Raw genomic sequence first — 26,785 nt, forward strand, 5'->3', positions numbered from 1 at the left:
CCTTCTTTGGCTATATCCCGCCTTAATCACATTTGTTCTGGGTCAATTTTGATGGTAAAAATAAGTTGTGGCCCTCAAAAGCGAGTGCGTTGTCCTCCACCTGCAGCCACCGCACAGATTAGGCACGGGGGAGAGTGCAGGGCTATTGTGGTGTAGAGAGGAGGTCTATCTCTGGCTGAAGAATTTGGGGAGCCTTCGTATAAAGCGTGTTTAAAAGCTCGCCCCAGCGTATATGTTGTTCTAGCACCACATCCCTTCGCAGCACCGTACATATTACTGGGGCCCCACTGTTCACTCTCCTGTTACTTCACCTGTATTTGTATTTTCCCTCTACATCTTTCTCAGTTCCTTCTTCAGATTTCTCTCCTCTGTACAGAACTTGAATCATTTATGAGAGCTCTTCTGGTGATCTGTCAGCGGTTGTGAGCATTTTGTATTTTCGGGGCATGCTTTCTGAGCACATTGGAAATAATCTGCTCCATGTCCCAGTTTTGGGACTTGACTGTACTCGAGTCACCATAGACGTGATGACAGATGTTCCTTAGAAGATCTGTCACTTTCTTATTCCTCAAGCTCTGATGATTCAAGATGGTTTGTGCCCAACATGTGCAGGATGCGCACACAAAAGTGCACGCGCTCACACAGCTCTACAGTTTCCTTGTCCTTCCTTAGTTCAACATCAGAAGACTGTTATCCTCTGAGGTTTTGAGCCTCTACCAGCAACACTTGTTTGAAGAATGTGATTTTGATTCCTTGTTGGATATAGTGCCTGGCAGGATGTGGTGTTTGCTAGTACATGGTGCATTGTGACATTTGGATTCTAGCAACATTCAGTATGGCTTTTATTCTAGCAACATTCAGTATGGCTTTTATTCTAGCAACATTCAGTATGGCTTTTATTCTAGCAACATTCTGTGTGGCTTTTATTCTAGCAACATTCAGTATGGCTTTTATTCTAGCAACATTCAGTATGGCTTTTATTCTAGCAACATTCAGTATGGCGTTTATTCTAACAACATTCAGTATGGCTTTTATTCTAACAACATTCAGTATGGCTTTTATTCTAGCAACATTCAGTATGGCTTTTATTCTAGCAACATTCAGTATGGCTTTTATTCTAGCAACATTCAGTATGGCTTTTGTTCTAGCAACATTCAGTATGGCTTTTATTCTAGCAACATTCAGTGTGGCTTTTATTAAAGGAGAGCTCCAAACACCTCCAGAACACCCCCTCAGCAGGATATTTTGTTTTAGGTTCCTGATATTCAAGGCAGGGTGCCAACAGATGTCCCTGCTACCTTGTTCTCGATAGTATTCATCCCTGAAGTACGTCTGAAATGAAGATGCCTGATATTATCAGAGACAGGCCAGCTGGTCAGAGAAGTGCATCTCTTCTTGCTGGCACAGCTCAGACATCCGGCGACAACATCAACGGCGAACACCCATTACAACGATGATAGAACATCGCGGGTGCATTACAACGCACATTTTACATCGTGCGAACCTTTACAATGCAATCTTTTACATTGCGCATGCTGTCACTTCACGGTATACCACATAGCGGGGATTTTACATCGCGCATGCTGTTACATCGCTATACGCACAACGCATTTAAACAGTGGATTTATCAGTTTTGCCCATCGCCCTTCTAATTGTGCTTTTAATGTCCGAACTATGTGTCGCAGACGCCAACTGGGTGATAGTGAGCCAGCTGAGTGACGCCAATGTAAACTACACTGATCTCAAGGTCACTGCTGAAGCACACCACAGGGCAGAATAAAAAGGCTCCCTACCACTGAAGTGCTACCTGTAAGTGCTGGCAAAGTCTCCAGCAAGGTGTCCGATTCCCCGCAGCCCCGGCGGCCAATTACTCACTGCGCTGGTTAGATGTTAAGCAGGGCCTATTGGGACCACACTGAGCTTCACAGGACGGCGGAGATGGCCACCCGAGCCGCCAGCCTGCGCACCATGCCGCCTGCCCGCAGCCTGACGGCGATTCACTGGAGCTGCAGACGCCACACGCCGGGGTGTACAGGCACACGACGGTGTTGTTGGGGCAGGGGCCGCAAGCAAGGGAGGCCGCTCAGCTAAGACTCCACCGCCCGGCGTGAGTGTGATCCAGGCCCTGCGCCACGGCGGACCCAGGCCCACAACACCTCGCTGCACACTCTTCTTGCCAGCAGGGTCACGGGGCCTCCTCCGGGACCTGGTAGTTCCGCGCAGGGGTTCCTTAGGGGCTCTCCACTGGTCGCGACCAGCACCAGGGCTACCGCCACTCCGGAGGGGTGTGCTTGTGCTTGGAGTAGTGTGTGTTATTTCAGAAAAAATATGCGATCTTAAAGCATGCGGGGTGTTTGTGTTTGTGTGCCTAGTGATTGTGTTTTGTATGCATTTCAATGGTGGAGCGAAGTAATGGGTTGCGTTGTGACAGCGTGCGTTGTGAATGTGTGCGCGATGTAAAGACGGCGATGTGAATGTTTGCGATGAAAACGTTTGCGATGTAGCATTATACATCCGCATCAACTGTCCTCCTATTCAGTGTTGGACTGGTTACGTGCACTCTGGCACTGCAAGATAGGCCCGCTTGAAAGGACTAGTATGTGACCCAGGTTTTTTTGGGACAGACACACACAAGCTGCATTGTACCACAGACACATAACAGTCCCATAACAGAGACAAGAAACTTTCTACCCAATGTCTGCTGTCTCTCTCCAGGTCACAACCACCCCATTGAACACCACACTGCTTTCTCCCACTGGGTTTGCCAATGTCTGCTTTTCATGCCAGAAATTTGTTGTTGAACTTGAACCTCTAGAGTACAATGGTGCTCCGTACCTACCCATGACAGAGATGTTCGCAAAAAGTTCAGAGCTCACATTAGATGCATTAGAAAAACGTCATAGTCTGACCATGCCTTTAATAATACAGATTCCCTCCCTTTAGAAGAATGGGTGTGTACACAGTAGGTTTATGAGCATCCACTTATTCGGCACGGTGCCGCAGCAGATGTAACTATCAAGAGCTGGTACATACTTTGCAGCAAACAATGCAATACATGAGCATTGAAATTAGTATTGTAAAAGAAAAAAATAGGTTGATAAAAGCAAAACCTATATATAACACATTTTCCCCATTGAGAAGATCAAAGAATAAAAGAAGTCCAACAGGGACCAAAAGGGTAACTAATGGTAGGAGGAATGGCACCAAAGAATTAAGGCGAAAGTGGGAAGATAAGTTAAACTGAAGTGGGTAACAAGAACTTTGCCAGAAACCATCAGAGACATTTTCAATAAATCATACACCGTCTTTGAGCTTGACAGAAGTTCTCTTTCACATCATCAGCTTAACAAAAGTATCAAAAGACTCACTAGAGGGTACACAATCAGAACCTCCAGTTGTGCCAGACATATCGGCATTACTCTCAGCCACCAAAGGAAAAGAAAGCTTGAGACTTTTTCTTATGCTGAGGAAATATTCTTCGGGCAATTCCTAACATTCTTCAAACATTGGTCCACAGTTCACCACAAGGCAGAAGTTCCGCACCCACGATATTGTGTCACCACTAGGGGTGGGCGGAATTTGCGAAATTCACTTTCGCAAATTATCGCGAAAATGTAAAAAATCTCCGCAAACACGCGGAAATATCGCCAAGATGCAGAAGTTTTTTTCACGCCCGTTCGCGGTATTTTCTACTTGGTCGCGGCTCACCAACTTACCCATGCGGTTGCTCGCGGGCGCGGCCATCTTGTTTTCACTTGTCTCGCTGTGCATGATCGCGAGAAGAAAGACGTGATCGCGCGACGCATGACGTTACTGCGGGCGTGAACTGTCGCGAGACAGCGCAAATGGCTACCAACAGTCCAACATCTCGTGGAGAACGCGACCGGATCGGGAAAACTTGTCGGCGAACGCGGGGATTCAGGTAAGGCGATCGTGCACACGCGAGAATGTATTATTTTACAGCGCGAGCAAGAAACAAATTATCGCTAAGCTGCGGAATGCGGAAATTTTGACATTTTCGCGCTTTCCGCGGAACGCGAAAATGCCAAATTATCGCAATTTCCGCGAACGGAACGGAATTTTGGCCCAGGCCTAGTCACCACATTATGACAGTTGACATTCATCAATTTTATGGGTTTACCAAATTTTTAATTTCTTTTTTAAACTTAACCAGGCTTGAGGATCCTGTTGTGATGTGTGTATTTGTAAATTCCTCTAGCATCCACAAGGGTATCCGGGCACTGAGCAGGTGTGTGTGCCTAGCCCTGCCTATGGTAGGTTGGTTAATTGGACATCCAGGTCCTCAGCATCGTGCAGGAGCTCAAGATCACAGGAGTAGGCACCGAAGTGGCGTTGAAACACCCCTCTAGTGACAATGGTCCAAGGCAGTGACGTAGCTCGACCTTTGGCCGCCCGTAGCCGTCCCCATGTTTACTGCACTGCGGCAGGTACATGTAAGAGTATGGGGGTGGGCTGGCGATTCCTGCATTTTCTGCCCCGCAAAAGCTGCAGGTAAGAGCAGTGGAGAAGCCGCCGCCCCCACAGCTCGTGCCGCCCCCCATTGCTAGGCCACTGGTCCACTGAGAGCCAGAATGTCCGCGGTCATCCTACCAAGACAGTTAATTGGTTGGCATTTAGGTGGGTTTTTATTTTTTTTTATTTTGCAGAGTTTTATATAGCGCGAACTTGACCCGAATCCAATCAAGTATCAGAGCGCTTTACATAACACAAGTTACGTTACATGAGGACACACATTCATTTTTTTGTTAGGCACGGGGAGATTAAGTGATTTGCCCAGAATCACAGGATGTTTGTTCAGCGTCATTACCGAGAGTCGAACCCAGTTCCCCCAGGTCCGAGGTCGAGCGCCCTAACCGTTATGCCAACTCCTCTCCCTCGGCTCCCCTGGTTCTTTTCCTCGGCTCTCCTGTAAGTTTGTTCACCTTTCAAAACTAACACCATATCATACATGCAGTCAGGGTCATGCTGGCACCCCCCTTTGCCACCTAGGGCATCATTCCCTTCACCCATCCTTGCGACTTTACCCTTGTCTGCTTTGTATCCCTCCTGCTCTCTCCCTGCAAACCCTAGCTAATGTCTAATTTTGCTGCAGTTATTGCATTTCTTACCAACAGAAGGTGAAAAATATACGGCGACACATTGCTGAAACTCTCACATCAGTAACATGCAAAAATGGTATTATTTCTTTTCACAAGAGTTTTCTCACAGTGATCGTTGCTCCTCACACTGCACACATCCACACCTTTGTGAAGTGCTTTCTTTCATCGACAATCTTGTTCCACCTTTCCCACCGCTGAAGACAGATTAATAAATGCAAAACCTATATACAGCTCAACACCCACATGAAAGCAATAGCTCATGCTCTTATGCCTTAAAAAAATGCAAAAGAAAAATGTTATCTCAGAAAAGATACTTTTTTAGGCTCTGTTGGTTATCTCGTTGGTCTCACACAATAGCAGCCCTTGTTTTTATGACATCCCTAAATGCCTTATCTGTGAAAGTGACTGAGATACCCACCCCACCATGCCAGGAAGGACACACATCGCAACTGAAGTTATTAAAATAAGACCCTGAAAATAAACTAACAGGAAGGCAAAGAAATATGTAAAGAAAGACAAGCCGGTCAGCTGTATACATGTCTTATAAGGCAATTCTCCCTATTCCCCCCTTTGCCATCTATGAATTATATATGGTCATTTACCACTCAAATTTTCACTAACCACTGTATGGCTCAGCCATCTTTCTTTCCAGTCGGGAGCTAGTTAGACCTAGATTATTTTATCTCTGTGTTCACTCGAAATGCTCAAATTCTGTTCTGATCGCTCTGCTTTCCTTTAAAAAACATACATGTTGTAAAGCGCGCTATCACTGTGTCTGTTGAACTGATTTCTGTCTAAAGTGCTCTGCTCTCTCAACACAGCCCTGCCAACTCACATGGTGCCACCATGTGACACGTGTTGCCTTCACTCATCACACAGCGACCCAGTGAAGAGCCTCAAACACTCAGTGAGCTGGGAATTCTTTCACAGAATAGGTTTTCACCTCAGGTGTAAATGATCTGCACATCTAGGCTCCTATTAACACCACATCAGGACATGGGGGAGCACCAGGTGACTTCATTCTTGCTGTGGGGAGGGGAGGTGTGACTGTTTAGGTCCAAACCCTCGCTCTCTATGGCCGTGCCCCTTCTCCGAGGCCCCACTGCGTTCTCTCCTTTTGCGCTCACAGTGAAACATATTACAAACTTGGGCGCTCTATCCAATGTATTCTCAACTCATTTATGTCCTTAATCCTTGAACACTTTCTTCCTGACCCAGACAAAGCTAACCTTCTCCTCATATTGAATAGGTTTCCTCATGAGTGGTGTGGTCTTCACACCCCACGGTGGATAAAGGTGGAGGACTTTTGCTGTTAGCGCACATGCAACATCCTAATCATCAGTCCCGGCTCTGAAATGTTTTATGGGACGGACTCAGTTGGCTTCTCTTTATCGTGGTTCTAGATTAGGGTTAATCTGGGCGATTTTAGGGTTCTAGAGCGAAGGATTCTAGATGAGGGTTTAGGGCTAGTTCCGAGTAATAGTTTAGGGATAATGGTTAATCTGGGTGTTTTTAGGGTTATGGTGCTGTTGCTTGCTGCGTTCCTCTGGGGTCAGTACTCTTCCCCAATTTGCTCTGTCTTTATCAACTTTGGAGGAAGTGGCCACTCATTTCAATTCAAGCATTCTTTTTTTTTTCTTTTCAGTTTAAAAGAACTTTATTAGGCAAAGGAAAATGAGTATGTAATACAAAATGTCGGGTAGGAGGGGGGAAGGGAAGTGGGTGGAAGGGTAAGGAGGGGGAGTACAGAATACAATATGTCAAAGAAAGTTTACAACAAAGTAGAATTGGTAAGAGAGAGTATACAATAAAATAGCAAAATAGCAATCATGGGCGTATTAAAAGAAGTAAAAAAATTGAATCAATCCTATCTAAATAATTAGGTACAGAAAAGGAACAGAAAAGTAAAAACAAAATGGTATAATGAAAAATTGTGGAATTTTTAGAAGGGTATCATGGGGGTTTAGGAACCTCTTGTTGATCAGGCGATGGTCGAGAGGAACGAAAAACACAGTTATCTAAATATAACGTAATAGGATGCCATAAGTCTGCACGTTTGGTTGCTGAGTGAACAGAAGAAATAAAAGCATTATCAAGTCTATGATTATGGCAAACATTATACCACCATGCTTTGAAAGAAATTTTGGATGTATTTTTCCAATTAACAGTGATCTGCTGGAAGGCAATGGCAAGTAGTAAATCAACAATACGAACATACATGTCTACGTTGTCCCAACTAGGGGATAGACTACCCAAGAACAGTTGAGTAAAAGAGAAGGGAATACAAGTGTGAAAGATAACATTAACTTGAGCCCACACCTGTAGCCAAAAATCATGAACATGTTTACAATGAAATAGCATATGAGGCAATGTAGCACTGGGTGAACCACATGACCAGCAATTGTCTGAGGTGTTGGGAAATCGATTGTGTAATGTAGAAGGCGTGTGAAGTAGTCTGTTGTAAATAAAAAACAGGGATTGTGTCAGGGAGGCAGCTCTAGAGGTTTTACGGATTTTTGTCCATATTTTGTCCCATAGAGATATCGGCCAGTTTATTCCGAGGTCAATTTCCCACTGGGATTCAACCTTGGACTTAGATCTGAGTAGCTCATGCGCATGAAGATGTTTATAAATGAGGGATGCTTTGGGAGTAGCACGCAAGATAGAGTGAAGTTGAGAGATAGGGTCAAGCGGAGCAAGAGTGAGCGGGGAAACCGAGAGTCGCTCATAAACCTCCAATACCGCAGCCCTGAGTACAAGATACTTAGAAAGAAAGGAAAAAGGCAAATCAAAGGAGGAACGAAGATCAGGAAAAGAGAAAAAGGTGGAACCAGAGAAAAGCTGCGAGATCCAGATCAATCCTCGGCATCTCCAAGATTTCCAATAAAAGGGCTTACGACCAATTAAAAGATATTTATTATGCCATATGGTGGAAGAAAGGAAATCAGCGACCGTTTTAGGGGGGCCGGGGGTAGCAGACAATAAAAGCTTAAGGGTGTATTTATGGATAGAAGAAGGGAGCAGTGAAGGTTTGCGGGAAAAAGCAAGATATTCCGCAAAAGAAAACGGAGAAAGAAGAGCGCGCTCAACCTTAACCCATAGGGGACAAGGAGACGTGGGATCTTGCAACCAGAGGGAAGCTTGACATAACAAAAAGGCCTTCTGATAAGCAGGGAAATCAGGGAAATTGACACCACCTTCAGAGGCGGGACGAATAAGCCTAGCAAGAGACATTCTGGGTTTTTTAGAGTTCCACAAAAATGAAGATATCGTTGAGTTGACCTTTTTAAAGAATTTCATTGGGATGGGGACAGGAATATTAGAGAGCGTATAAAGAATAATAGGGGAAATCATCATTTTAATAGTGTCAAGACGACCCCACCAGGATAGGTATAAGGGATGCCACCTTGCAGTGAGATCAGCGATTTTTTGTGCGCACTTGGACATACACAAAGAAACCGTGTCCGAAACAGAGGGGGTGATATATAAACCCAGGTATTTGATGTGGGAAGGACACCAAGTAAACTGAGATTCACTAAAATCTTGTTTGAAAGTAAATTTGGTCAGAGGAAGGATCTCACATTTGTCATGGTTAAGTTTATATCCAGAAATAGAGGAGTAGTTTCGGACTTCATTCAGAAAGGCAGGAACGGATTCTGCAGGATTGGAGAGAAAGAGTAAAATATCATCCGCATAAGCAGCAAGTTTAATGTGTGAATCTGCAATCTGAAAGCCACAAATAGCAGGATTTTGACGCAATTTGGACAAAAACGGCTCTAGCGCAAGTTTAAAAAGAAAAGGGGACAAAGGGCAGCCCTGGCGAACGCCTCGACCTAAATCAAAATAAGAGGAGATTTGACCATTCGCAAAAACAGCAGCCCTGGGATGAGAGTATAACAGGGAAACTAAGGAAATAAATCTAGGGCCAAAGCCAAACCAGGTAAGGGTATGAAAGAGATAACGCCACTCGACCCGATCAAACGCCTTTTCGGCGTCAAGGGCAATCGCTGCAAGTGAGTGTTGACAACGGGAGGACTTTGACAGGATGTTAAATAAAAGTCTGGTGTTGTCCGTAATATGTCGGCCTTTGACAAACCCAGATTGTTCATCGCCAAGAAGATCGGGGAGAAGGTGATCCAATCGGATCGCTAGCGCTTTAGCGAAGAGTTTATAGTCAATATTGACTAAGGATATGGGCCTGTAATTTTTGCAGTATTTTACATCTTTCCCAGGCTTAGGTATTAGACAGATGTGGGCGTCTGAGAACGTCCCCGAGGAGGCGCCATGATCAATAAAAGTATGAAGAAGGGAGTGAAGCCGTGGAATCAATAACTTAGAAAAATGAAGGTAAAATTCAACGGTAAAACCGTCAGGGCCGGGAGCCTTATTGGGTTTGAGATGTTGCAGTGCAGTGAATAATTCCTTCTGTGTGACGTCAGACTCTAAAGAGGAAAGATCAATGGGGAAGTTAGGTGGCGTGTGAATGGTTGAGAAAAAATTAGCAAGGGAGTTGGGAGAGGGTTGAGTTTCAGATGTGTATAAGGTCTTATAGAAGCGTGAGAATTCAGCAAGAATATCAACATCCGTGTGTTTCAAGTTATCAGCAGAGTCATATACAGATTCAATGTTTAACTTGTTATGTTTGATCTTCAAATAATTAGCTAGAAGCTTCCCTGCTTTATTCCTTCCCCCATAGAATTTAGCAGTAGACTTCAACAAATACAGGGAAGCATCCTCCGTGGACTTCTCATTGAATTTCATTTTTGCAGCAACAAGAGCTTTCAAGCTGTCAGCTGAGTGTGATGTAAAGTAGGTGTGTTCCAATTTCTTGATGTCAGAAAGGAGCTGTTTAGTGACCCTACGCGCAGTCTTGCGTTTGTCCGCAACGCAGCGAATAATAAAGACACGCGCAGCTGCTTTAAAAGCATCCCAGATAATGTGGTCAGGGAGGGCATCGTCTGTGTTAATCAAAAAATATTCATCAAAGAAAGAGGTAAAAGTGGTTGTAAATTTGGGATCGGCAAGGAGGGAATTATTAAACCGGCATCTTCTAGGGGCAGCAGTTTTAGGGAGTATGTCAAGACTTGTAAGCACAGGGGCATGATCGGAGAGTAGTATTGGGCCTATCTCCGAGTGTAGAAGTGATTGAGCGAGGTTGTGTGAGACAAAGATGTAGTCAAGTCGTGATTGGGAATGGTGACAGGGAGAATAAAAGGTGTACTCCCGTAGCTTTGGATTGCAAAGGCGCCAGGAGTCTACTAGCTTGTGTTGCGAAATAGCATGAGTAAACAACTTGTGTGGTCTATTGGGAGTGTGGGGGGCCAAGGACACCCTGTCGACAAAGGGATCAAGAGGTTGATTACAATCCCCCGCCAGAATAAAATTGTGATCGACAAATTTAGTTAAAAGTGGGGAAAAATCAGCCCAAAAAGAAGGTTCACCTGTGGTGGGGCCATAGACATTGAGCAAAGAAATTGGAACACCTCTAAGTGACAACTTGGCGTAAACCCATCGACCGGAAGTATCCGAGTCGTGGGTGAGGATCTGAAAGGGGAGAGACTTGCGACATAGGATTGCCACACCATTTCGTTTGCCATCACCTTGTGAATAGAATAATTCACCCACCCATCCACGTTTAAGCTTAACAGATTCTACATCAGTTAAATGCGTTTCTTGAAGGAATGCAATATCAACATTCAATTTAGCTAGATGTGTTAAAATCCGTTGACGCTTAATAGGAGAGTTGATACCCTTCACATTCCAAGACAATATATTCAATGACATAATAGTAGCTTATTTCCAAAAGAGCTGAAAACGCAAAGCAATGAAAGAAAAACCCATGAAAAGGAGAGGAGATACAAAGAAAGAAGAAAAATCATTAAGGACATGCTGAAGTAAAGGAACCAAAATAGGTAAGCGACAGTGCAAGCAAAGGTAAGGAAGAGAGAATAAGTGGCAACAGTATCAAAATTAGCCCATACAGCCAAGAATGGGAGGGAGGTTGAGAGAAAAACGTAACTAAAAGAACAAGAGATATAACTCTTACAAACGCTAAAGACGTCAATCCAAAATAAGAGAATAAGATTTAAACATGTGAGCAAAAATAGGAACAAGGAAAGAGGAAGGAGGGAGGAAGGAACAAAGAAACAATGACAGAGAAAGGGTAGAGCATATAGGTGAGAAACAAGCTCGTGAGGAAAGGGGAAAAGAGATAGAAAATAAAAGTGGAAGAAGGAGGAAATAGATGAAAGAAGGGAGATGAATAGAAGATACATAGAAGTCAGGAAGATAGAAAAAAAAAAGACAAGATGGTGCTAAGATCCAAGAAAACAGAAAATGAAATCCAGAAAAATCGGTAAGCAAGTGTGAATAAGGGAGAGGAAAGAAAAATCGAAGAATGTAATGAAAACGAATGAAACTAGACCGAGATAGCCAATAAACAATGAAGATAAAAAAGGAAAGAATGAAGAGTAAGGAAAGAGATCGCATGGAAAGTGCTGATACCAATACATTTGAAAGTATGAGAAAGGAAATCAAAGTAAAAAAGACTAAAACAGGAACAAACGTGATATAATAATACTGAGGAATACTCACAGGGGATGGTTGAATAAATGCATATTCAGGTACAGGAACAGACAAGGGTACACGTGGATGCGGGGAGAGGGAGGTAGGGCCAACTGGAGAAGGCAGGACACTCGGGGTCAAGGGAACGTCCAACCAAAGACACGGGACGAAACGCATAACATAAATCTGTGGGAGAAAAAAGGGGGACAGGAATAAATGGCAACAGATAATAAGGGCGGGAGATAAGGAACAAATAGGAGATACTACTATGAAGAACAAGCCCTCAACAAGAGAATAAACAAAGTGAATCAACAGGATTAAAGAAACTAAAACAACGAGCAAAAAGAAACTGGAGCATCAATATAAGACTTCAGGGAAAAGTCATGGTGGAAAGGAAGATGAAGGACCAGAAAGTTCCATATCCGCCTGGCCGCAGGAATTTAGGTAACTTCGGAGTCGCTCAGGCTGTCCGTAGGTCGTAGTCTTATTATTGTGGGTGACTTTAAATAAGCAAGGATGAAAAAGACCATATCTGGCACCAATGGAACGAAGGTCAGGTCGCATATCTAAGAAGGCCTTACGGCGAGTTGCAGTTGCTCTGGCGTAATCCTGCGCGAAAAACAAATTGGAGCCCGACCAGGTGATGCGAGGAGAAGCTCTGGCCGCAGATAGAACTTTCAGTAGGTCAGTGTATTCCAAAAAATACATTATAACACCTCTGGGTTTCACTGACGGAGAAAGAGAGGAGGGAGCTCGTCCCAACCTGTGCGCTCGCTGGATGTTGAGAGGGTTATCGCCAGGTAAATGCAGAATCTTTGGAAGAAAAGATTTAAAAAAAGTGATGGGGTCGTTTCCCTCACAGCCCTCTGCAAGGCCATAAAGGCGAAGGTTGTTGCGCCTGTTACGGTTTTCTAATTCTTCCACCTGCTTCTGAAGGATAGAAATTTGCGTATGCAGAACTGTGACCTTGGTGGCTGAGTCCTGAAGAGAAGAGACGTTACGCTCTACCGTTGACACTCGCTCATCCATTCGGGTCCAGTTGTCCGTGAGAACCTGCAACTTAACGTTGGTCTCCTCCATGAAGGGGCGTAAGGCCCGTATCTCCTCAAGAATTAGTTCCATCGAGATGGCCGCAGAGGACTTGGGAGGCGAAGGTGGGTCTTTTTTTAACCGCTTAGGTGTTGTCTTAGCTGAGGACTGTGTGGAGGGATCTATATTCAGCGACATCTCGTTGCTGGGTGGAAGCTGAGAGGCTTCCAGATTAGCCAACTCCGTAAAAAGCTTAGAGTTTTTGATGTAGTTGCGTTTTTGGGTTTTGCCGGAGCTTTCGGCCATAAATGTAATTTCAAAATATAGGTGACGACCACCAACAAGGTATGAAGAAGAGCAATAGGGAGATTTGTTATGACGAAGTGCCAATCCAGACAAGCAGTTCTGTCAAAAGAAAAAAAAAAAAAAGCCAGGAGACGTAGGCAGCGAACACAAAATGGCCGCCAGATATGAGGAAAGTAAATTAAGTCCAAAAAAACATTGTATTAAGAAATTAATTGAAATAGTCACCCATCACTGCTGATTCACTGCAAGTGGTTTGCTGAGGATACTTAAGGCATGCTTCACCAAGTGCACCACGAACGAGCTGCTGAAGGAGTCACTCGCGGGAAAAAACAAAATGGCGGTCGCGGCCGTTGCCGAGCCGCGAACAGGAGGAAAAAGCTGATAAAATGCAATGCAAGTGCATTTTAACAATGAAAAGGGCCTCAAAACAGTCCAGAGCCCTTCCGACGCATCAGGTTCTCCTTCGCGGCTTGCAGCATGCGTGCGAACCGCCCGTAGTCTTCGGTGTGAACAGAGCCCTCACACCAACGCCGCCATCTCCTCGGGCGCCTAGCCACGCCCCAATTCAAGCATTCTTCTATGCCGACAATAATCAGCTCTTGTTGAAGTTTGACTCAGTCGGCTGTAGGAATGGCTAATTGTTTCCTGGCTCGGATGGCCGCTACCTGTCTTAGAATAAGCGGATCACTCTCTTCAACAGGTTATTATTCTTAGTATGACCAAAGATCTCCTAATCCTGTCATCTACCACTCCTCCGCTATCCCTCTTTTTGGGGTAAAGTAGCTAAAGGGCACGGCCAAGAGCTTGGGGTTATGGCTGAATAGGGAGCTTTACTCATCTGCAGGCTGTCTGTATGCTACCTACTTTCAGCTGTTGTCACTTAGGAAAAAATAGCTGTCCATACAAGTTAAAGACAATGTAGGGAGGGCTCTCAATAATAGCAGGCTGAATTACTGTAAAACCATCCTTGTCAGTCACGCTAAGACATCTACAAATTTTCAATAGGCACATAATGCACACGCACTGCTGCTGATAGACCTAAAGAACCATAACATGTCTTCAGTGTCAAGAAGGAGCCTGGCTGGTTCCAGTGATGGTCAGAATCCTTCTCCTTCTGCTTACCTGAAGCTCAAGTTCCTTTCTAACTCCTGTCACTCCTAAACGTATAATCAGTCCTCGCATTTCTGGCCTACCACTGCGCTCATCTGTCCACAGTCTTGTCTCAGACACTCAGAAGTCAGTTTCTAAACTTTAGCTTCTTAACATTGTGTACTAAGAGCCACTGGTCTTGAACAAGCTCCAAACAATGAGAATGGAGTAGAAATGATGTATCATACTATTGAAGTGCCAGACAGAAATTGTGATATTGGCCTTTCCAGAAAACGTACGGCCTGATTTGGATTACAGCGGACTGGTTACTCTGTCACCGCGGTGACTGATATCCTGTATGCCGAAATATAAATCTCATAGGATATTATCCGATTTATATCTCGGTGGACGGGATATCCTTCACCATTGTGACAGAGAAACCAGTCGATCAAAATCTAAATCAGGTCAAAGTATTTAAGTGACCCATTCCTACCAATAAAAATGTTTGTTGCAGAAATCCAGACATATCAGTCTGAGAGAAGCTCACAAGTTTGACTGACAGATTATAGCAGTCTGCATTGATTACTATTCCTATTGCGTAGAAAGACGCGTGGTGATGGAGAACGTGTAGAAACAAGCTGAGGCTAATGAAATGCAGAACAAAGCAATAGAAATAGCTCAAGCTGGCATAGGTACAATAGGATTAATCAAGAAAATGTTGCAGGACATCTTAGTCTTAGGGGACCCATAGAGTTGACAACATACGAATTCCAGAGAAAAGCTATTTTAGGCATAATCTAAAGTAATATAAAGAGCACAGGCACCAAAGTTAAGAGATTAATGCTGAACATTGTCCAAACATGCTGTGACCTTATCATGTGGTTCATTCCTGCCTTCACATGTAGCCGACACGCATACACACATATCCCCACAACGTCCTTGTACCCAGCCATTCTTCGATGAGTGCCACCAGGAACCTGCACCCATGCCACATACATGAGCCACACACACACATGCATATACGTCACCATACACCACCTCAATGGACACACATTCCCCTTGCAACACACAAGCCCACAAATTACCCTTCACAGTGCTCCACCTCATCAACACACATGACCTTTGCAACACACATGAGCCCACAAACCACTCTTAATCTCACTCCTGGCCATTCAACACAGATAATTAACAACAACACCATCGTTGGAACAAACATGAACCCACAATCACATAGCATTGGCATGTCTCACACACACACCACAAAATCAATCATGCCCTCCGCCACACCCATCCAAGTATAGCACACACCTATGCAACATGACACGGCCTTATCTGTAGGTAGGGCCGTTTTAACAGCATTATAGGCCCCGGGGAAAGGCAGTGCAATGGGCCCTGCCTACACAACCACACTACGGAGTACCAGCCCCTGGTAAATTCTGGTCTGTGCATAGATTAGCATGGGGCCCCTATGCTCGTGGGGCCCCGGGGCAACTGCCCAGCGTGCCCAAGCGTTAAGACGGCACTGTCTGGAGGGTGGTACTGGTTTCCCTTCTTTAACACGTGCGCGGCTATTACACATAGGGTGGCTGAATATGTCAAGGAAACCTGTTTTGTAAGCGATGACAGTGACGTACACCGCGCTCATTCCACCAGACGGGTCCAGTCACAGCTCCGCTCACCGGGGCGTCAGGGGCCGGTCACAGCTCCCTGCTCTGGGGCAGCCCAGGCATTTAATCAGCCACTCAGAAAGGGGAGCCCTGTTAGCTTTTAAAGCAATTACTCAGGGACTGCTTGCTTGTGTAACTAATCCAGCAGGGTTACTCGAAAGCTAAGGAGCCGCCGCCGAGGAGAAGTGGAGAGCCACGGATGCGTATCGAGCTCTCCAGCAGCAGGTTCAATAAGTGAAACCAGTGACGCATTCAGCGCAGAGAGCTCTCCTCCCGCACGGCGTCTGCCGGCTAATTACCGTGGAATTATTCGAGAAATTATATTTCATACTTCAGGATTACCTGGCGATTGCAGGAGCCTCGCGCTGGCGTTCACGGGTGCAGAGGAGTACACAAGCGTCTGCTTACTGTTCATACAGTGCACTTCTACCAAGGGCACGCGCGTCACACCTCGGCAGACTTGGGGGTCGAGGTCGTCCAGCATGGGCCTGACAGGTGTGAAAAAAAAATGAAGGGGTTTAAAATGAGTAGCCATACCGGCATGGGGTGGCTGCCTACCTAGGCAAAGCCGCCCAAGGGTCTGAGCTCATAGGACTGCCCTGTCCAGCATCCCAAAACGAGTCTCCCTCTAAAGCAGTAATCTACGAAGTGATAGTTTACATGGAAACAGTAGAATTTGCAACTCTTTCTCTTACCTAAAACAATCATCTACAAATTGCAAGATTACATGAACACAAATAAAATGTGAAACAATTTTGCTTTTCTTATTGCGCTTCCTACCCCTGACGAGGCGTCGAAGCGCTCTTCCGGCGTGTCACACGCTACTCCGGGTTCCCAAAAAGGATTAGTGGAGAATTTTTATAGGGAGATATTAATTCAATTTGAGCAGTACACATGTGAGTTTGTTATTTGGATTGAAAAAGGATAATGGAGGACTACGAGAGGGAAGGATTTGCATTTATATAGCGCTGGCTACCCCTGATGAGGTGTCGAAGCGCTTTTCGGCAGGCAGCATACTACTCTGGAACCCAAACAGGATTAGTGGGGAATTTGTGTAGGGAAATATTACATTAATTTGAGCATTGGACATGTTTGTCTGTTAGTTCGATTGAGGAGTATAGAGGAGGGATATAAAACGGAAGGGTCCGAGGGAAAGGTTTAGAAAGCTTGTTTGGGAGAGCTGAACATTAAAAGGGGTATGAAATGATGCAAGGAGGGTTAGAGGAGGTAAGAGCCTAGAAAGGGTTATTTTGTGGATCATAGTAGTAGATGGGGTTTGGGATTGGAAGACTATATGAACACAGGAGAATTTGCAACTATTGTCCTCTCTTTGCAGAAGTGAGCAGGAAAACATGGTCTGTGGAGGCTTCCTAGCATGATCCTATGAACACACCAACACTCTGACATGTGCACCCAACTGTTGGGATGCATGTGCCTTTAACATAGTAACACCTGGTTGGACATGAGCCATTTTCAGTGACCACACACACTAAGATAACATACCAGGTTGCATTCAGAAACCCCACCAACATTGCACCGTCAGAACCAAACACAGGCCCACCGTAAAAATGAAATCAAAGGAAAAGGACAGTGAGACAGAAAGAAGTGAAATAAGTCAAATGTGCACTACCTAACATGATCACAACTCCAGCTGTAGACACACATGCACACACACAAACACACACACACCCCAACTTACCTTTTTCAGTGGAAAGACCAGCTGTCCTTGGAGATTTTCGTAGTGATCACCCAGAAGCAGTAGGTATAAATATGGAGGAAAAATTAGAACGAGGACAAACAACCACTAGAAAGCCTAAGCAATAGAAGCAATAATACAGAGAAAATTGGTGGGTTTCAGACATCACAACAAAACTAACAGTACAAACAAATAGACAAGGTTTGAGCCTGAGAATTATTAGACCTAATCCCCCATTGGATCCCGCTCTAGCTTGGGTCACTATCACCAGGCTTATACCCTGACAGCATGGGCTAGTCAATAATGATGAATGTTTTGCTATATAACACATGGAATAGTGACGTAAAGCACAGGCTGCACAAGAGCTCAGTGAGTGAAGCCCTTGTGCCACCCCTGCCATCACCACGACATAGGGCCTTATTTAGAGTTGGCGAACGGGATGCTGTGTGACATATGGCACTTGCAATAAGGCGTACGAGGTATGTGGCACTTTTTCACAAAGTATCCCGTCTCCTAAGCACTAAATAAGGCCCATAGTGTCCGAACTACAGAGCAAACACAAAAACGTGCAAGTTAATACAAATATATCTCACAATTTAATTAAAGTCAATTGTGCTCAGATGTAGGTTCATGAAAACCCAAACAGTTGCACGTGCACCTAAATAATTATACATTTCTTTTCAAATAAATATGTACTTTATGGATTGGACCCCATAGATTGTTTTCCTCTGTCATCTTAGTCTGTCTTTACTACCAGTATGGCAATCCTGTCTCATTTGGGTTACCTGAGTCTGTTTTCTCTGTTTATGCCCTTCAATTTACCAGGAATACTTCTGTCTAGTTCTCTGGCACTGACAGCAGTTTAAACTTCATTATTCTACCGCAGGGGTCTCCAGCCTTTTCTGTACTGAGAGTTATTTATGTTCAATGAAATGCACTGAGAGCTACTAGTATTATTAGTGTTCTATAATTTCATTTTTTTATATGTATAATCATTTAACCAAGCAAAAATATCCTAATTTAATAAGCTGGACTGCACACAGGTGAGCTACTCCCAGGTAGCTGGAGAGCTCCAGTATCTCACAAGCTGCTGGTTGGAGACCCCTGGAATAGAATATGTTGTCTGCAGTCCGCTGTGATGCTCCTCGAAAAGGTGTTTTGCCCTCAATACTTCACTGGTAGAGGACCCCTTCCCATGGTTTGCCCAGGCCTCCTCCCCTCCAGTACCAAAACTGTTGCACCTGGAAAACCTTACTCACCCCTACCTGCTCCCGAACAAGGGCAAGTCTCTTGGTCTCTTCGTCCTGAATCAAAGAACATGGTGAAAAATAGGCAAAGGATCTGAGCTGTCTTCTCTAGAAATTAGGACCAAGTGAACACTCAACATGGTCACTGAGTTCCCCCTCATTCTTTGCTGTGTCGCAGATGGGTTGGAAATGCTAGTCTAGGAGGCGATTCAAACAAATTTGGACTGCTGTGTGTGTCAAGACCATTGATTCCTGTGGGTTTCTGAAATCACCCCAAATGCAAGCATTTCTCACTCACTCCCCCCACATCCATGTATGTTCTAGATTACCAATGCAAGGTAAAAAATGTCTGTCAAGCTCTCGTCTATTGTAAATATAAGCAACAAGGTGTGCACTGTTATTTTCTTTCTTTGTTGTCTCATCCAGAGTTTATCTGTGCACAACTTCCTGTTTCCTTCCCGCACGTGCTCTGGAAGGTCTCTATGGTTACTGCAGTGATTTACGTAGTTAGAATCTGGTTTCTCGCCTTGCATGTGTTGCAGTTGCATCTGATCCTGACACAACTCAACCATAAGCAAGTGTCACAGTTTTATCCAGCACTTGATACCAAGTGATCGCCTGCCTTGTTGGTGCTCTCGATGTTTAGCAGACATCTGAACAGAGGTAGATGAGATTAAGTAATTTTGCTCAGGATTACCCACTTTGGGCCAGATGTATTAATAAACCGTTTTGTGATTCCCAAATTGCGAATCCTTGCGATTCGCAAATAGTAAATCGCTAAACGACATGTATGACAGTGTGTTGAACACCTTCTGCGATTCCTAATGGGTCGCAAATTGCCCACCTCATGATTATTAATGAGGTAGGTCGCAATTTGAGACCCATTAGGAATCGCAAAAATCACAGGGATGGTGGCCTGCTGAGATCAGCAGACCACCATGTCTGTGATTGCTTTTGAATAAAGCAATCTTTTTTTCTAAAGCAGCCCGTTTTCCTTAAAGGAAAATGGAATGCTTTACAAAAAGTAGAATGAAAAGTTTTCATTTTTTAAGAGCTGGCAGTGGTCCGTCGGACCACTGCCTGCTCTTAAAAAAAGTTTTTGAATACATTCACAAAGGGGAAGGGTTCACTTGGGGACCTCTTCCAGTTTGCAAATAGGTTACCACCAACTTGAAGTTGCTGGTAAAATGTGAATGTTTTGCAACCGCATTCACAGTCACAAAACATTCATACATACCATTACGATTTGGTATTTGGAAGGGGCGCCCTTAACACGCCCCTTCCGAATACCGAATTGCAAACCCATTTTGTGATTCGGTAATAGGCTAGTGAATTGCAAAATAGGGTTTGATACATTTATAAAGCATTTTCTGCATTCGCAAACATGCCGATTCTGCTTGTTACATGTAGCCCTTGGTCCCATTGCAGAACTCAGCATTAAATTACCAGTTCTTTGGCCAGAAGTTTAACAAAAAGATCACTCTTGCAATGAAAATGAGTGAGAAAGAATCATAAATCGCACAGACACCCAGGGGCGTCCTAGAGCTAATGAGAGACATGGCACAATAAGGAATATGTTTGAGGAGACTTCCAAGTTACGAAGACTGATGCTGCTGTGTTGTACCATAGAAGTTCACTATTATAGCCTTATAGCCCGACGTAGCGGGCTATACCGGCTATTAAAGGCCCGCTGCAACGTTAAAGGCCCGAGGCGAAGGCGAGGGACTTTAACAAAGCAGCGGGCCTTTAATAGCCGGTATAGCCCAGTTACGAAGGGCTATAAGGCTATTAGAACATTCTGCCACTAGAGGGCAGAATGTTCTAACAAATAAAACAAAGCCTTCAGGGAGCGCGAGGGGATTAAAATCCCCTCAGGCTCCCTGAAGCCTTTGTTCACAGCCAGAGCTGTGAACAAAGAAACATTGGAATGTTGGAGCTCCAGGCTTATACCATCCATTATAAGCCCGGAGCACTCCATTGTTTTCAATGGAGCTTCCAACATTCCAATGTTCTAATATATTGCATTGCACAGATAATATTGTGCTTCATACATGATATCTCTCACCTGTGCTCTGGGCGCTTTAAAGTTCTTGGAAGTGACAACAGTCCAGGGCGGGCTTGGTTTCGCAAAAGAATCTTTGCTGGGCCATCAAAAATCAAAATCAAAAACCCCATGGGTCGGATTATGAGTGCCCTGTCTAATGTGAACTGTTGAGAAGATACATTGTAAAGATGAATCTTCAACTCCAGGCAGTGGTAAAAAGAATTACCTTATTAATTAGTTTTTTTATACCTAAGCCATGTGTCTTAATCAAGGGTAAATGAGATATGCTGATTTTTATACATGTTTAATGATGTTTGTCATGACTTCTGCTAGAAACTATATAGTAATGACCCATAACTGATTAATTAGGCAAATGAATTATCTCAATTGATCAGAACGTGGCACTTGTCACTCTGTTGCATGTAGATTAAGGTTTGTATATGGCATAATTATCGCCCTAAAGAGTGTGCACCTACTGGCTGTAGGGTAGGTTAATGGGTAGAAATATTGCTGCATAGTGTGCCTCTGAATAGTGCTTGCACTTCTAGAGTATGTGCCTAAAGACCTCAATTTGAGATGTTTCTCTGACATTTGAAACTGTTAACATGCATGATAATGACAGAGAAACACAAGACATTTAGGCCCAAAAGTATGAAGCCATTTAGCATTTCTTAACGGGCCAAATCGCTATTTCGACCCGTAAGAAATTCTAAATGGCATTTTCAGATGTACACAGGACCAAAAACAGTCACAATTTGCGCTTTCTACATGGTAGAAATCGCAAATTGGGACCTTGATTTAGGAATAGCAAATAGGGATTACCTATATGCTATTCCTAAAGCACATGTACAAAGCATTTCCTAAATGTGAATTGGGCATTCAGGAAATGCAATAACCATTGACTTTAGGTCGATGGTAACCATGAGCAAAATACAAAAATGCATTAAAAATGCATTTTTTTATTGTGACTTGAAGCGCACATATGACCCTAGGACACATGTGCACTTGCATGTGCACTAGGAAATTTGAGGGGGCTTCAAGCCCAGAGACACCCTTGACTTTGCATTTCACAAATTGCGATTTCCTATTAGGAAATCACAATGTAGTAAATGCAAACCTAATCCTACTTCTCCCATAGGCGGGAATCCAATGGAATTTCCTATTTGCAATTCCCTTATAGCGATTCCTAATCTATAAGAATCGCTATTAGGTAATCGCAAATTTTGCACATATCCTTTTGCTTTTCTTAAATAGCGATTCCTACAGAGTCACTATTAAAGAACTGCAAATGGGAACCTAAGTACATCTGGCCCTTAGTTTCACAGAAGCGCAGTAGAACGCAGTTCACTTGAGATTATATTTTGTCTTGTGTTCACATTAATATAGCGCTTACTACCCCTGACTAGATGCTGAAGCACCTGTTGCTCTCAAGGCAACCCAATCTCTGCCCTCGGTCAGCAGTGCATGCAGCAGGACAGTTTAATTTATTTTTCTTAGGACTCAGGATAAGCTTCCACAATGTGCTATGTTGGTTACATATGTATTATGAAGCGCCGCTTGATGTCCCAAGACTGCCTCAAAGCGCTATGGGGATTAAGGGATGTAGGGAGCTAAAGAGAGAAGAGGACTAGAGAGAGGAAGAGGAGGAGACTTGTGAATGAGAGGACTTCTCCATAAGGCTTCTGTCTCACCGCCTCAGCGTGTCGCGGGGAGATGTCTTTGACAGGCGTTGGATTGAAAACGGGTGACAAGGAGAGTGAAGTACGGGGCAGAAGAGTGAAGGCAGGAGTAAGAGTGTGATGATGGACCGGGAGAGGGAAGGAAGTCCAATTTGAGTTTGAGGATGTTTAGTGATCTAGGAGGATTCTCTGGTGAGACTGGTCCCTTTTCCATGGGAGATGATCAGAACCTGAGCAAGCAGGAAAGCCACGACCTCAGAGTTGTAGACTTTCCTTGAGTGATATTATCAACAACAGGCTCTTTACACAGCTCCATATAAAATGTTGTACCACAATAGTACTACTGTTTCTTTCTTTAAAATATTGCTCTTGATCCATGTATACACTTCTACAGTACACAGAGGACATTTAATACCAAACACTACAGTTTTGAAGCATACTCCTGCTTCTTCAGGGAAACACAATATTTCCCTGAAGAAGAACACATTGCTTTGAAAAGCATGGAAACGTTAGCGTTGACGAAAGTTATTCTCTATGAAGATGGTTAGTAAGAATGGACCAATAATATCAGGCAGTACACTCATGTTAAACAATCAGAAAATAAAATACTTAACTGTTCGAAACTGAAATGGAGATTTATAGAAGGGTGAAGAATTTTATCCTTTTACCAGAAATAGTTCAATCCCACAGTTACAGACAATATTTATTCTTTAGATGGTCCTAAATGGACTGGGTAACTTCCACAACTTCACGCATAACAATGATATTGGGATCTTGATCTGGATACTGAATACCACTCTCTACCAATATGCCAAATTTTGTGGTGGTTTAAGATCAGGCCTGGAGCTTCGAGGTCGGGGGGATGTAAGGGGTTACACCCACCTAATAAATGTATCCACTAATAAATAGTTGGGTGCAGGTGCTTTCGGTCAGGTGGCTGTCTGATTTCGCCTAGGATTTTTACTTGTGCACAAAGACAAAAACATACACACACACACTCTCACTATCTCACACACTCTCTCGAAGTTCTTAAAACTGTTAAGCATAAACAATCCTCACTGCTATCTCTTGCCACTGCCAACTAAGCCCCCTCATGCTCTGCTTCTCAAATAATGTATTTTGCCATTATATGCCAGTGTGATTGTTGGGAAATTAGAAGCTCACACCCCCTCAATTATACCGACCAAGCTACACCCATGTTTAAGATTGTGGATTGACAGACAGCATGTTTGTTGAATTAATCAAATTTGAAACCAGTTGTTTCAAATTGCCAGGCTTTAGTACTTCACAAATAGTCGCCTTGCAATTGATGGGACTGTTGAGCCCTTCTCCCCAATCTTGACCAAGTGCTGACATGCCTGTTTGTTCTGGGAATAAACATGAACTGTAATTAGGATCCATGGAACTTTATGTAAGAAAGTGGATTCCTCTTCCTGTGCCAGAGTGACCTTGGAGTCCAAACTTGCACCTCTCATCTATGCATATGTCCCTCTATGGACCCCGCTACATCCCTACCCAGCCTCTGCTCTGCTCACACTAAATTTGTTTGAAGTACTAAGATTGTCTACTCCATCTTTTTATAATGTGCAGAGTGTTTAGAGTTTTAGCTTTTTTTTAGTCCATTTTTACTTTACTTTAAAAAATCTCTTCTGCCAGTTGACACACCACAGAGGTCATCATTTAGAGCGTGGCAGACTGGCTTCATCTTCACCGATGCACCTAGCATACTGTTTAGACTTAGCACTTAGCAACTCCTGATTCAACGGAAAGAGATAATTTGATGAAAAAAACCATGAAGAATCTATGAAAAAATAGGAGTCTACAAGGAAGAGAATGGAACACGTTTCCCCAACTTGTATCTTTTAGAGGAGTTGTAGTGTGTTGACCTCTCTGCTGCTGACTATTAGGGGTAGGCGGAATGTTTCATTCCACCCGCGAAACTGGTGGAATTTGGTCACTTCACATTACTCTTTACCACAGAGTTTCGTCCAAATTCAGCCAATCGCCACATGGCAGAATTTACGGGCTCACGAGTGAGATTTGGCATCCCCAAGCATGATTTTCTACCGCAGGTGGCCACTGGCGGTCAGTCAGAGGGGTGCCGCTTTTGTAGATTTTCCATCCCTCGTGTAGACTATTCGAGCAGCAGCAAAATCAACTCAAATGGCCAAGTGCTCTTGCACAATGCATGGTGCTGTTGGCACAGATTTTTCAGCGTTGTTCACAATACTGGTGCTAAACTGCAACACAACCTACATATTTTCTGCCCATTGGTGGAACTCCACGGAATCTCATGTAGTTTTTATGTAACTCCACGGAATTCTGCAGAGTGAAACTTCGCAAGTTTCACCCACCCATACCGACTGTATGCTCATCAGTCCCTGTGCCTGGATTGTTTATGGTTAATCCCTCTGTCTAATTGGTCCTCTCATCTGCAAAACAATAGTCTGTCCATCATGCAAATAGTTTAAAAATGTGTCACTGGGAGACAAAGGTAATTTATTTAGTGTCCTGCCAGACATATTTAAAAACATGACATCATGCGTGTGACCAAGTTATTATGGTTGCCCAATATGTTTATTTTCCGGGATGTTAGTGGCAATAACTTCAAGCCTGAGCACCAATGGTGTCTTTGTTTTTCTCTGCTTGCCTGCCTTTGGTTGGTCCTATAAGAACAACTAAACAAAGTCCAATCATGGCTTTTTTCATGCTGCCCTCTGCTAATATACTTTCTTTTTCTTTGCTAGGGGGCTGGGTTAGGGTGGGGCGGGGGTGGGGTCAGAGCCTGGGAGGAGTGGTAAATCACACTCTCAAAGTGCGCATGACTGCTTGGCCCGGTGTCATGGCCCGGCCAAAGCGTCATGCACACTTAGCTTGTTCCCCACCACGCTGCATTACACAGCCTGGTGGGGAGCATGCCCAGGCCCCAAGTCCAAATCTGAGTGTCGAACCACTGCGCTCAGACAGAGTTGTGATTGGCTTAGAGGAACCAATCACAATGCTGCATTGCAGTGTTGTGATAGGCTTAGGGGAGCGGGGTGCTTCATGGTTCAGGACTGGCCAGGAAGAGAAGGAACACAGAGAATAGGTGGCTGCAGAAAGGTAAATGTTTTTTTTGTTGCTTTTTTTTCTTCAACATTCCTTTAACCCTACCACCCCCATTCCCTGCCAGCCACCACTGATTGGTGGGTAGATGTGCTGACTGCCACTTTTCAGAAGCTGTCACATTACCGGCCACCTCTCACAGAAGCCGTGAGTCTGTAATAACAAATCCTGCTAGGATGATGTGGATTCTCTGCAGAGAGCCTGGTGGTATAAAGCAATGAATTAAACAGTTTAACTCTTAGAATGCAGCCACAAAAGGATCAGAAAGAAGAAGTTGTCTTAAGAGCCTCAAAGAATGCCTCGGGTCAGATTTGACTGAGCCAAGAGCTACATTTTAAAAGGCTGAAAAAGCTTGGATCTGTGCAGTGGGTGGGAAGGAACAATGTCACTACTTCCCATTTATGTATTGTTCTTTCACAGTGCAGCTTTCAAAGGCAGCAGCTCTTTAAATACAACTTACTGGAGAACAAAATCCAATGCTGAGAGAGGAATTGATATCTGTGCTGGTTCGGTGAAAACCTCCCAAAAAGAACTGACTACAGGAAGATCAGTCCAGGCGCCCCTGCCATTCAGTGTGAGAAAGATGAAACCACTGTGGTTTTTGGCATGACCTTGTGGACCTGTGCTTGTGAAAAGTAGTGGCTGTATCATCTTTTAAGTGTCCCAGTGTCTCTACCCTGAAGAAGACTAGATTCCCAAATGTGGGTTAATAAGGGATGCAAACATAGGGGTAATTATAGTAAATGATTAGTAAGTTGTCCTTACCTACTATTCTTTACTCAGTGTATGGGGAATTGCACACCATCTCAGGTGGACCCCACTACCAGCAACCTACAGTGCTCTAAAAGCCTCCTTCTCAGGTGAATTCTGCTACCTGCAACTCAGGTGGATCCCGCTACCTGCAGGCTACAGAGCTCTGACAGCTTCCTTTTTAGGTTGATCTTGCTATGTGGAACCGTCGCAGCTCTGATAACCTCGTTTTCAGGTAAATTCTACAATCTGCAACACACGGAGCTCCAATAACATCCTTTTCAGGCGGATCACTCTAGTTGCCACCTACATAGCTTTAATAGCCTGCTTCTCAGGTGGATCCTGCTGCCTGCAACATACAGAGCTCTATTAGCCTCATTCTCAGCTGGAATCTTCTACCTTCAACTTACATATCTCTGACAGCCTCCTTCTCAGGTGGATCCTGCTACCCGCAAACCACAGAGCACCAATAGCCTCGTTCCCAAAAGG

Source organism: Triturus cristatus, chromosome 9 (genome assembly GCF_964204655.1).
Source record: "Triturus cristatus chromosome 9, aTriCri1.1, whole genome shotgun sequence".
NCBI classification, from domain to species: domain Eukaryota; kingdom Metazoa; phylum Chordata; class Amphibia; order Caudata; family Salamandridae; genus Triturus; species Triturus cristatus.